The following is a 14,241-nucleotide window of genomic DNA, read 5'->3' on the forward strand; positions in this document are numbered from 1 at the left end:
AAACCTCCAAAGCAAAAATCCACAAGGAGGGGCAAAAAAATAACAGGAAACATCCACCATCATTTACTTTACATTCAAAGGAAATGTGAGGATTGTTTAAATACTTACAGTCACAGTGTCTTTCTCAAAGTCCCAGGAAAAAATAAGTAAAGTACATGAAAATTGACTTTTTCAATCTTTGAAACAGTGCCTTAAAGGTGATATACTCAAACAAATTGTACATAAAAGTGACTACTAAATTGACATCTTTAGCAATTTAAATAAATATAGTACATCCTTACATAAAATTTGAATCAGGGGTTCTGGATCAAATGCCAAAGACAGCCTTAAAGACTGACAGGCAGAACCTGTCTAAATTTATAACTGAAGTCTAAGGTCTTGTCTTCTCTTTGCTGTTGGAAGTGTGTGGCATCATCAATATATATAAAGCGCGCTCTAAGATAGAGTAGTGTAGTGTAGTGCAACATTACCGTCTTTGGAACAAGAGGTGGGGGGTTTGAATTCCGGCCAGGGCGTGCATCCAGTAAGGCTAGACCCCCCCATGCTCCTCAAGCCTACCTCGGAATATGAGTGAGAGATACATGACTGAAGCCATACTGACTCAGATGTTGCCCGGATTAGCAAGGTCCGCATCAGGTGTTGAGGAACCAGGGTGTACAGTCCAAGATAGTGGCACATGAACGATGCGAGGCTCAGCGTCCCTCCATTTTTTGTAAATTAGTGGTGTTTTACCTGCTCCTTGCTAGACTGTTCATTCAGAACAGCACTGCTTTAACATCCTACAGCATACAGGAGCTCTTTGTCATCAAACACCCAACTTTAACAGTTTTATGGCTGATCTTTGACTCATTCCAGAGATCTCCAGAACACCAGAGGATACCCACTCTTCCTGGCTAGGTGGAAGTGCTCGTAGATGGCATTGAGACCGTAAACAAAGGCGGCGGGTTATGCGTGGAGGAATACGAGCTATGCTAAATCTAACACCACGTCAGCTCCTCTTACCCAGCATTTTGCTCGCTAATGTCCGATCTCTAATGAACAAAATGGACAAATCATGACTCAGCATCACCAACAACAAACGGATTATGGATTCTAACGTCACAATCCTTACAGAGACATGGTTAAACAATAGTCATCCAGACAGTGCTATTGAGTTAGCAGGTCACCACACACATTGTGCAGACAGGACTGCAGCTGAGTCCAGTAAGACCAGAGGCAGAGGTTTGTGCATTTATGTAAACAAAGCTTGGTGCACTAACTCTGTTATCACGAGACACTGCTTGCCTAATGTGGAGTTTAATGTAGACCTTATTATCTTATTATTAGAACTCACATCAGTCATAGTCACTGCTGTATACACACCACCAGATGCTGATGCTAAGCTCGCAATGAAAGAACTACATGCAACCATTAGCAAACAGCAAACAAGACACCCTGCTTTTATTGTTGCTGGGGACTTTAACCACTCCAACTTGAAGACAGTCCTTCCCAGATTTCATCAACATGTTTCCTGCCACACTAAAGGAAACAAAACATTGGATCAGGTCTATTCTAATATAGCTGGAGCTTACAAAGCTACGCCCCTCCCCCACATAGGAAAATCAAACCACCTCTCTCTTTTCCTCACCCCTAAGTATTCACCACTCATCCAACGTGTGAAACCCACAGTGAAGACAATAAATGTTTGGCCTGAGGGGACAGACTCTGAGCTGCAGGACAGGTTCAAACACACAAATTGGGAATTGTTTGCTACTCAGGCAACATGTCACTCTCAAACGGACATTGAGAACTATGCTTTAACAGTACTGGACCATATCTCCACTACCATAAACAATGTCACCACCCAGAAACAAATTGCCATGTACCCAAATCAGAAACCCTGGATTAACAGGGATGTCCATCTCCTGCTGAGGGCCCACAACAATGCCTTCAAATCAGCTGACGCACAAGCCTACAGCACAGCAAGGGCTAACCTGAAGTGGGGCGTCAAGAATGCCAAATACTACTATAAGCTGAAGGTTGAGGAGCACTTCTCCAACTCCAGCCCCCAACGTATGTGGCAAGGCATTCAGGTCCTCAGCGACTATGAGCCCATCAGCCCCTCCCTCCCTTCCTCTGATATCTCCTTCCACAATGACCTTAACAACTTCTACGCTCGCTTGAGAAGGACAACCAAGAACCTCTGATCAAGGGAGAACTGACTGCTGACCACCAACCCCTAACATTCTCCCCCACCAATGTCAAAGCAGTGTTGAGCAGGATCAATGCACACAAAGCTGCAGGACCTGATGGCTGGACTGACAGACAGCACAGAGGCACTAATCATGGCAGCACAGGAACGAGCTCTGAACATAAGATCGATAGAGGCTGGGGTCTACCACACTAGGCAAGACCCCAGGTGCAGGCTGTGCAAAGATGCCCCTGAGACAAACAAGCACATAACACCAGGGTCCAAGATGCTAGCAGGCAGGGCACACATGGACTGCCATAACCAAGTGACTGGCAAAGTATACAGGAACATATGTGCCAAGTATCACCTGGAAGTTCCAAGGTTAAAATGGGAAACGCCCCCAAGAGTGGTTGAGAACGACAGAGCCGAGATCGTGTGGGACTTCCAGATACAGAAGGACATACTTATGATGGCTAACCAACCGGATATAGTAGTGGTGGACAAACAAAGGAAGAAAGTCGTAGTGATAACAGTAACAAGTAATGGCAACATCAAGAAGAAAGAACAGGAGACGCTTGATAAACACCAAGGACTCAAAGAAGAGCTAGAAAGGATGTGGAAGGTGAAGGTAATAATGACCCCTGTGGTAATCGGAACACTGAGGGCAGTGACCCCCAAAACTGGGAGAGTGCCTCCAGCAGATTCCAGGAAAAAACATCCAAATTCTCTGCCCAGAAGAGTCCTGGGAACAGCTAAGATGAAGCACAGTGCAGGACCCTCGAGCTCCCAGGCCTCTGGTAGAGGACCTGAGCTCGGAGGACAAAGACCGCCCGCAGGGTGAGCTGAGATTTAAAAAAAAAAAAAAAGAAAAAAAAAAAAAAAAAAAAAAAAAAAAAAATATATATATATATATATATATATATATATATATATATATATATATATATATATATATTAGGGGTGGGTCTTGATTAAAAAAATTAATCGAAATAATTACAAGCTTTGTAATTAATTAATCGAAATTAATCGCATTTTAATCGCATTTCAATATTTGACATGATAAATATTAATTTAAGTTTAGTTGATGAATGAATCAATATACATAAGCTTAAACTTCAAAATGTTGTTTATTTTCCCACCAGTCTGCTACACAGACCAACGAAAGGTGGAAGTGCTCCTGTGATAAGCAAACTCCTGAAACTAAAGTTAAGCATCATAACTGGATAGTTTTATTCAACATTAATGTCTCACTTAATATAGTTGGAAATTAATCATTCGCTCAGCTGTATTCCTTGATGTTGAAATGTGTTATGCTTGTTTTAACAGCTTATTTTGAATTAAAGACTTAAAATTAAACCACAAAAAGGAGAAAAAGTTCGTTCTCCGTTTAACCAGCTGTTTTTACACAGCTGTGCTTCGCACTCACGGTTGCTAGGCGACATGAGCTACGCAGAGGTGACGGCAGCTGATATGAAGGCTAGCCGCTCACTTCCGGCCTTTGTGGTGTTCGTGGGCTACGAAAGACGTGGGCCGGGTCCTTCGCAGGATGCGGCCCCTAATTTGGACATTGTGCGTCGATATAATCTGTATGTCGGAAACTCGTGCACTGAGAAACGTTCCACGGTGCAAAGTGCGATTAAAATGCGTTAAAATTTTTAACGCGTTAATTTCCCCGTAATTAATTAATCGAAATTAATGCGTTAAAGTCCCACCCCTAATATATATATATATATATACATACTCTAAGAATTACTTTTTTTTTAGTTATATTGCTGAAGATATAAGCAGCAAGCTATCTCTCTATATCTATAAAGCCATTAAATGCCATGTGTATGATCGTGTATGCAACAGAAGCCTAATGTAAATGTAGTCTGAATAAATATTGTTGCTAAGCATTAATATTGAGTTTCAATATTTTATAATGCATTTTGTGATCCATTATTGAATAAATTGATAGAGTTAATGTATATGTTTTTCACGTCAGCTTTGCCAGTCCTGCAACATCTGTTATCTGCATGATAACAGATGTAGTACATGTTCATGTGCACTGTTGTGTATGAACCAGGATCACTGTCTATCCCATCCTTGCTGGCAGATTTGAGTAGGATATTAAGTGCCTTTCTAATTCTTTGTTGACAACTTGTAGACATAACCATAATCCAAAATTCTTGATGTCGCTTTTATGTTCTACATTGCAGTTAAATACTAGACCATGTCCAGAATATTCTGGACCTAATTTGCCACTTCTTACATCATTGACTGGCAAGGAAGCAAACTTTCAAAAAAAATTATGAAGAATTTCCTGTGGCAAATCATTGCCACAGGGATTAAAGGTTTGTTCAACAGCAATTGGCAAAAGGTCAGTTATGAAGGCTTATGCCATGTATAAGCATTAGTAAACATAAAATTATTAGACTGAATATTAGACAAACATATTCAGACCCTGCAATTTATTCCCAGTATGATTCACTTTATAAAAGTTTAATTTGTTTTTATTTAATGTGGTTTACAAAGCAGCAAACACTGAGACTTTTAAAAAGTAAATCCAGTATTAACCATCCATACCTGCAATCCTTGAAATAGCCACTTGCAGCTGGCCAAAAAAGTAAGACTGTACTGTCAATGATTTTTTCTTTTCTTTTTATAAATTCCCACTTTAAGACTTAAAGTTTTGCATTATAAGAGGCATGATTTAGTAGCAGGTGGGTCCTGACTGCTAGGTTGCTAGCTGTTGGTTGGGTGTTAACATCAGCAAAGTCACTGAACTAGACCTTTATCTGGTGTGGTCAGGTGTGGTTTGTGCCTTTTGGAGCATTTATACTAGTTATCTGACAAATAATATTGTTTTTCTGTGTGTTTAACTGTACCAAAAGTTTGTCTGAGAAGTCTACTATTGCATGTTAACAGTAATTAGGAGGAATCTGTGTCTGTGCTATGTACGCATACATTGTATGCACTAAGGTTCTTATCATTAGCACATTTTCATACCCTCTTGTTCAAACAGGGTCAATACTGGCTTCAAAAGCAAGATAGCAATTGCCATAATGCTAAAATTGATGCTTCAAACCAGTGGTTGAAAGTCTCTTTTCATTTATGTACAATGCACAAGTTAGACTGCACCAGCTAACACTCAGGATCTATACAATATTTCTACTGCACAAGAGAAATTTCCCCTCCTCTATGTGCACTTCACTACTGTATGCAGGGGATGCATGTTAATTTAGATTAACACTTAAGAGATCTCTTTTAATTTCATTATTGCTCTCAGGCATTTTCTGCCATGTCATATTCTTCCCTCTTTTTTCCTGAAATGCTGACATGAATTTGGGCCCGGAAGAGCCTCTAAAATGTTAGTGATCCACTGTTCTGTCGCAAAGATGGAGGTGCATGGCTTGAGGGGACAAACCATTTCCCTGCCAGCAGAAAGACTCTCCAGAACAACCTCTTCACAGCCCAGCAGGCCTTGGACTGTCACTGAGTCCTACGATTGAATTGAATGGTCCACAGATTACTCAATTATTTCTATATACCAGCCTTCCATGGCAGACTAAAGGCCTATTATTGGAGGGACTGAGACCATAGGAACTTATTACATGTGTGACCTTTTAAAGCCTTTCACCATGATGGATCTCAGGTGAGAATTTACTGGAATCAATTTTTATCTGAAAGCTCGACGCTTGCTCACCACCCCAGCCTGTGTGAAACATTCACTTTATAAAAAAACAAAAAGAGGCAAAGGGAGAGACGGGCCCTCGACTGCTGGAAATGGGCAACATTTTAAAGCACCCCAAATGCTTGTGTGTCCTTTCCTCCCAAATTAAAGAGACTTTGAAATAGGGGGGCTGGAGGAAGTGCTGAAGTATTGTGCTTAATCAAGGTAGAAATACAAAGACAGAGCCAGTTCCCCAAAGGTTCACATCAAAAGGTGCATCCCACTTTGTGAGCTATTTAATCAGTTAAAACACAGATGGCAGGCTGCCGCAATTAATTAATCATATATGAGGCATCCTGTACCTGCTAGCAGAAAGTATGTCAGTGCTACAGAGATCTCATTTGGATTTCATTGTAACTATGTGCCACCAGAATAATTGCTCTTCATGAATAGGGCTAGTTTTGAAATTTATTCTGGATATAATGTACAAGATTTGAACTTTTTACTTCTGTCATTGTAGCAGAATAAAAGGCAGTTGTTCTTAATGACAGAAATTTTAGGGAACCAAGTCTTTGCTTGTGAAGCTGTTTTTAAATACTATTTAAATAGTAGGTAAATAGCTATTTATTCTAGCTAAATTCATGAAAATGACAACAAGCGTGGGTGAGATTGATGCAAATTTCCTGCAGGTGTGAACTTGATCTTTCTTGTTTCTCTCACTTTCTCAAAAATCTGAGCAAAAAAAGCAAGGAGGGACAGGAAGCCTACACATGCACACTACTGCAGGGTTCCAGGGAGGGAGATGCAACAGATCAGAGTATGTAGAGGCTGGTGGTCTTTGTTTTACAGTGACAGTGCAGAGGAGAGAGAAAGAAAGTTAGAGAACCCTCACTTTATTGAAATCATCAGTGTGTTGTATATTTTCCCTACACCATGTTCAGCACATAAAAAATGTATTAGACCACCACCCAATGAGTAAGGTTTATGCCACATCTGCCATAAATTAACACACACACACACACACACACACACACACACACACACACACACACACACACACACACACACACACACACACGCGTGTGTGTGTAATCAGTAATCTTCAATTGAAATATTTTTTTAATGCTAAAATATAACTATTGTTGTTATCCATGAATATTCAAATTTGCAGTTTTACAAAAAAAAACAAAAAACAGAAAAAATAGTAAAGCATATTATTACTTTTTGATTAAGATGCCAGATGCACAGTTATTTACTTGCGTTCCTGGTTGAATGCTTTATTAATTTCTGTCTTCTAAAAGAAGTCCAGTGTGCCAACTCAAGTTTGTGTAAAAAAACATGAATTCAGTTTGTTATTTGCCTTATGAATAAAAATGTAAATTTTTAGTTTTAAATAAATTATGACAAATTTCTTAAATATTGGCATTTTCTTGTTTTTGTGACAGTGTTAAGCACTATAACTGTAAAAACATACAAAAAAATTATGTTTACTTCTGAAGAATTTCTAAACAAATGGACCTCAATCACAAAAAGGAACAGTCTCAACCTCCTGTGAAACCACTGCTTTTATAGCGATTGCTGCATAAGAAAAACACTGGTATAGTTACTTGTAGGCAATATAGTGTATATCTTCACAATCCAATTTGCTGTCATCCAGTTATTTTGTAGCCTGTCCAGACTGTCATTAAAAACTACAAACCTCTGTTTGCTGATGGGTTAAACATTAATGAAAGTATAGCAAATATTAGTTATTAAAAGCACCATGTATGATGAATCAAAAATGCAGCTTGTAGAACAGAATATTATACTCACTTGTACTAAATGTAAGATCCAAACCAATAAAACCTTTGCAATAAAAGCTTTAATTTGACTGAAATGTTCAAGGCCTTGTATGTATCCCTACAAAGTTTTTGATTATAATGGAATCTGTCAAATTGTAAAGTTGCCTAACGTCACTACTCATTTAATTCAGAATGTGTTTAATAGGCAAGATCTTGGAAACAGAAATACATTTAATGCATTAAGGTCATGGCTTAGCTGCCTGATACATTACAGAGGATATATACTGTGGACTGGTTAAAGGAATAAAATTGATAGCCCTGAAGTAAGCTCATAAAGTTTAGAAAGTGTAGTATTTTTGTTTTCTGTATATTTCTGGCAATCTCAAATACTGGCTCTGTGGGCTTAACAAAATTAGGGATTTTTGGATTGTGAGCATTCCCCAGATTATCTCCCAATGGTCCGTACGTGACACGTCCTCAGATTGTGACACATAAGCGTCCCTCATCTGTGTCTACATAGGACCTTTTCAGGCACAGTATTGATTGTAGGCAGGGGTTAAAGTGGGATTTGGCAGGTGGGGGAACTCAAAGATCAGATGTAGTATTGCAGCTTAGGAAAAGAATTACTTAGAAATAAGTCACATAATAATTAGTTTTGTGAACTCCAGTAGATTTTTCTATGTACAGACTGGTTATCAGCTGACCTGTGCTACTACTCTGATATTCACTGCTCATTGTGGATGTAACCAACTGAATTCGAGGTGATATAAGCAGTGAGCTATATGGTTGAGTTCCAATCCCTATAAGCACTATAAAGCTAGTGTAAAAGGTATAATTCAGTGAGTGAATATAATCAGCATCATCACCTTAAATAAAATTGATGTCTGCTACCTTTGATTTCACAGTACCTAGAGTGCCTATACAGTGCATCATTGCAAACTTGATCACAAGCCTGCTTTGAATAACACAAAATTTGTATACTTCAATTTATTTTGCGAGACATTTCACAAAAACAACTAATCAAAAAAAATCATGTATAGCTCCCATAAATAATTTTAAAAACTTTAAAGTGAATTAGGACATTACACATAACATTTAAATTCCCAAACTATAAAATGTAACTCACAGTGCTTACCTTTGAAAACAACCTCTTAGCTTCTTCTCATTTCTTCCCTTTCCTACATCTTTCTCCATCTATCAGTGTCACATAAATGTTTTTTCTCTCCTTGGTTAATACGGCAGCTGCGCCTTTAGCTAGCGAGCCCATTTTGTGAAAAACTGTGACGAAACAGTTTGTGTGTTTGGTGATATTTGTTAAACTGATTGTAAAATTGCATTTGAAACCGCCTGCTACTTAAAAAAAAAAGGTTACCCAGGTTATGCCTGCTCCTCTTCTGTAGCTAGCTAGCTGTAAAGTAGCACAAGAGCAGCTTTACACATGAACGCATGACAGGGATGAGAAGGAAAAACAAGATGTGTTAAAGCTGTAAGCCGTGGGATGTCATTATTTTCTTATTACTGAGCAAGTATCTCCATGCCGTCACTGGAAGCAACACCAGTTTGCAGCACATGAAAAATTAGCTCATTTCATTGTAACTTGCCTATCAGATTTAATTACTCATTAACTGAAGGTGCCAGAACACCATTCCGGATCATTCCGGCCCACTTTAGCCCCTGATTGCAGGTTGCCCACATTTTGGATGCACTTGGGGCCCAGCAGGCAGTCATTTTGTGTTTAAAGCAGGAGAAAATAGAAGAAAACATATGACTGAAAAATGCATCTGAGATGTTTTCTGCTTAGAGACACTGGGAGAGACTTTGAATGAGCTGCTAAGAAGTTACTTTGTTGTAGTTGTTCTGATTTAGTATTTTATGATTAAAATGGTGCTGTTGGGGGAAACATGCAATAATCCAATGAAGCTGAACATTATTTTGTACCATTACAGCAAGGACTGAAAAATATTGCAAGTATTATAGATTTGTGTTAGGAGCTGGCTGAATTTCTGAGTGTTTTCCATCGTAGCATGCAGTTAAATAAATTCAGAAAGCCAAATATGATGAAGTGAAAACTGAAGCGACTCTGAGGACTGACAGCAAAGATTGAGAAAAAAAAAAAGGGCAGCCGTATACAAGCCTGTGTTAGTATTAAGTTAACTTTGGATGTGTCAGTATTTTGTACTGCATTGTACATAATAATGAAACCATGACAAGGACCACTGAGCGTGTGGTTTGTGAATCTGTGAAGTAGTGTTACACCATAGAACTGATACATTCAGAGCTTAAACACAGTGCAAACTATTCCCCATGATTTTATTTGCTCTCTTTGTCACTCACTATGTAAATACACACCGCAATGTAGCGAGCTTTCAGCTTTTTTGGAGATTTTATACATGAAGTATTTCCATCCAATCCTAAGTGTCTATCCTTGGGGGTGTAAAGAGACAGCATCACATCAGAGATAATAAAAATAATATACTGTATATGCCTTCTCTGGATCATCCATACTCAACAAGGTGATGCACGCTGCCGCTATTCTTTATGAGAGAAGAAAATTGCACATGTAATAAAATCCAATTTTATATTTTATTCGGAGAACTACAATAAACACAAAACAAGCAGTAAATAAGCTTTTCAAAAAGCTGATTACCAAAGCAATTTATTGCCAAGTCCAGGACTGTGTTAAAGCAAAGCAGCACTGGAAAGTGGAGGGGCCCACATTCCAAATCTTCTCTCCCTCAAGCTCTTTGCTTGCCACATTATTAGCTGGGCTGCTTGGTGAGGAGCCAATCTGATCAACTTATTTTACTATACAATGTCCCAGCTCCCGCTGAAAGCAGTTAAAAAATGCTTGTGATTGAGGTCATCCTTGCATCCATCACAGTGGTAAACACTATGTCTTTGACTGAGGCCATTTCCACTCTGAGAGTTGGCTTTTCTACAACAAAGGGACAGAGCTTAGTAGCGAGAACTGTAACAGCATTTCAATGTTTTCAAAGAGCAGATCAATCTATAAAGTGTTCACTCGTGATCAGGACCACATGCTCCTGAGCTGTGGTCTGTTGTCAGGATTTAGATTTTTACTAAACCGCATCAGTGCAGCGCACAGCACAGTTGAAGGTTTGCAGTCTGTCTTCATTTGCAGAGAAATGTGCTGTAAGGATGCAGTGTTCCTGTTGCTAAATACATGTCAGGCATGTTATAAAACTGTCTGCTCAAATTACTGTTTTACCCTTCTGATGTTAGTTATACTTTTTGTTCTGAAACACTGATAAAACATAGTAATAATGTGAAAAATGCTTTAGGATTTTTTTGTCTGCTGCATTGTATTGCAGATATCTGAAATTAGCTCTAAATTTAGGTAGGGATGATTGAGGAATGAGCAAAAAGTAAAAAGTCTGCATAATATTTTTGAATATAAATTGAGGCTGTGATGGCAGGAGAAAAATGCTATGTGGGGATTATTCACAGTTATATAATGTTAGGAAGAAAACCAGGCGCTTCTCATTTTGGTCACTTATCCCTCATTGTAAAGGTCTGTATATTTCATTGCTGGTGCAGCAGCTTAGGGGATACATTTCAAAGCAGCAAATAAAAATTGGCTAAACTTCCAAAATTAGCACTTCAAAGTCAAACATGATTTGCAGCGAGGGAAGGGGTGGAAGCAGTGTGACTGTGAAAGTGTGTTTGTAAAAGCTCACTCAGTGTGTGTGTGTGTGTGTGTGTGTGTGTGTGTGTGCGTGCGTGTGTGTGTGTGTGTGGCAGAGCTGATGTGCAGAGTTCAACATTAGGCCTTAGAACCAATTTCTAGGCAAATTGGTTTCATTTAAGAATGAGATCAGAGTAAGCAAACCTCTTTCAGGGCAAGTTCATGCATCTGTAGCCATTTATTTCAGTTTTTATATGCATTGCTTGGCACAGGCTGTTTGTAGGTAGAATATGCATAATCTTAGCCATGGGCACCATGCTATAGTTAACATGTTCACATTTACCTGTTATTACCATGAATTTAAATAGTTTCTTCCATTTTATTGCATTCTGTCACAAAGAGCTTCAGCAGTAATTTAGCATTCTGTTTTCTATATTCCTTCCAGCACTGTTGTGGAATCAGTGCTAATCAAAGCCACTTGTAACTAATTGCCCTCTTCAGTCTCTTGCATATAGCACAAGCAGGCCCAGTAAGCAGCAATGGAACATATGCTGAAATTTTTGAGTGGCTATGAAAATCTGTTTTATTTGACCACAATTAGCATCTCTATACATATCCTTTTGCGTTAAAGAGTAAGTATACCCCATAGAAATGACACACACACACACACATACACACATTTTATATATATATATATATATATCCATCCATCCATCCATCCATTCTCTCCCGCTTATCCGGGGCCGGGTCGCAGGGGCAGGAGCCTAAGCAAAGAAGCCCAGGTTTCCCTCTCCCCAGCCACCTCCTCCAGCTCAACCGGAGGGACCCCAAGGCGTTCCCAGGCCAGCCGAGAGATATAATCCCTCCAGCGTGTCCTGGGTCTACCACGGGGCCTCCTCCGTGGTAGACCGTATATATATATATATATATATATACACACACACACACACATATATATACATATATGGACAAGAACAGAGTTTAATCCATTTAAAAGTGCTTATACATAAACGTGATCTTCTGAAACATAAAATTTGCACATTTCTGTTATTTCCATAATTTTAATTAATAAAATACATCAGCCACAGGGAAAACTATGCACACCCCTACATTTATCAGCTCTTCACATCAAGAAATTTGATCATGGGGTTCCAAATGAGGTGTCGATAACTAGAGTATGCTTAGGCCTCAGGCACGCAAGCCACACAAGACACCCACTGGGGAAAAATGTGCATTCCTCTGGTTTCCGCCAGTTAGCAGGTGGCTGCTGGCAGTCACTAGCTTGGTCACAAACTGGTCACAAAACTTCCTTGAGATTGCTTTGGTCAGTGGCACATTCACTGCGGTCGCCCGTAGCTTGTATGAAAGACGCCAACTTGTCTGCAAACACTCACAGCTACTCGCCCAGCGGCAGTGAAACTGTAAAAAGTGTGATAGAAAGTGGAAACTGAGACCATAAATTCACTGCAGCACTGGTCACCTTTAATTTTGAAATTAAAGGTGACCAGTGCTACCAAAGCAATCACATGGAAGTTTTTAGTGCAGCACCCTCAACCTACCAGAAACCACGTGCCAACCAGTTGGGAAATACAAATTTTCCCCAGTGGCCGGAGGTTGCCAGGGGGGTCCCTAAACAGTTTCAAGGCTGATGTGAGTGGGGTCTAAGTCAGTGGCAGGTGGAACCCATTTTATTTGAAATGCTGACATCTAGGATATTGTGCTGTCTGTAATATTGAAGTATGTAGTGTCATCAAGCCAAGCCACTATTTGAGCCCTTCCTTCAGGGAATAAAAAAGGCAGTGGATGCCCACGAGTCTGGCAGGGGATTTAAAAAGATCCCCAACTTATTGAAGTAAGTCCCACCTGCCCCCACACTGTCCAGAATAATTAAAAATGATGACATTGTTGTGCATGTTTATTGAATACTCTGTGAGCCATTGTGGGAGATGAATGTGAATACATGTGAAGGATGAACCTTTTCCCTATTCTTATTTGGGGGGGGAGAGAGAGAGAGAAAGAGCAAGAAAGAAAGAAAGAAAGAAGCCCAGTATATCAAGTAATATATGTCCTTAATGGAGAGATTCTAAGGTTGTGATTCAAGTCCAGTGCTGATGTTAAGTACCACTGCAGTAAGTAGTGCATCCTTTACTTTTACTGCTTTTTAAACTATGACATTGATCTTTTCCAGTGTGCTAAGATAGACAAATTTGATCCTGAATGTTACAAAACTTATATTGCTGTATAGTTGTATAGTTAAGTCATAACAATAAAAAAAGCCCTTCTCTAATTAACTATCCTGTTGGAGTCTTTACATGATAGTTATACTGCAGTGCCTTTTGTGTCATGGGTATGATCCTTTGACCTGTAAAGAAGACCTGTTTCAGATGTATGAACTTTCTGTCCCACTAAGAAAGGAGTATTTTGTTAGATGGAAATGAACAGAACTGCTCAGATAATGATTATAATTTCCCATATGGCAGTAATGAGGTTGATTCCTTGCCAAGAGTTGGGCAACACACCAATTTATATAATACACTGGCAAGAGGTTACTTTTAATATACCTGAAATAATCAAAATGCATAGCCTATTATCAGTTCCTTCTTGAAAACTCTCAACCATAAAATTAAATTCAGTGTAATTAGAATTGTTGCTGATGGATCCAAAATAAAACACAGAGTTACTAGTTTCACTTAGATTTTTTGGCAGCTTTTCCACTTATCTGCTCTCCTCGTGGTTTTTCTATTCTATGTGCACCCTTTATGACCACGCTCTGCTGACAGCTGTCCCTATGTCAATATGAATGCCTGTCAAGAGAGATTATACATCACATGAGTCGAGGCAGATAATGAGCAAGAGGGAAGGGCACTTTTTAACACCCCCTCGTGTGCAACATATGACACCAGCCAAGCTAATTAAGCAGATGCCATAATGCAGTAATCAGGAACACAGAGGAGGTTGGAGAATTCACAAAGTTGAGTCATAACAGAGCAAC

The sequence above is a fragment of the Archocentrus centrarchus genome, chromosome 3 (genome assembly GCF_007364275.1).
Source record: "Archocentrus centrarchus isolate MPI-CPG fArcCen1 chromosome 3, fArcCen1, whole genome shotgun sequence".
Classification (NCBI taxonomy): domain Eukaryota; kingdom Metazoa; phylum Chordata; class Actinopteri; order Cichliformes; family Cichlidae; genus Archocentrus; species Archocentrus centrarchus.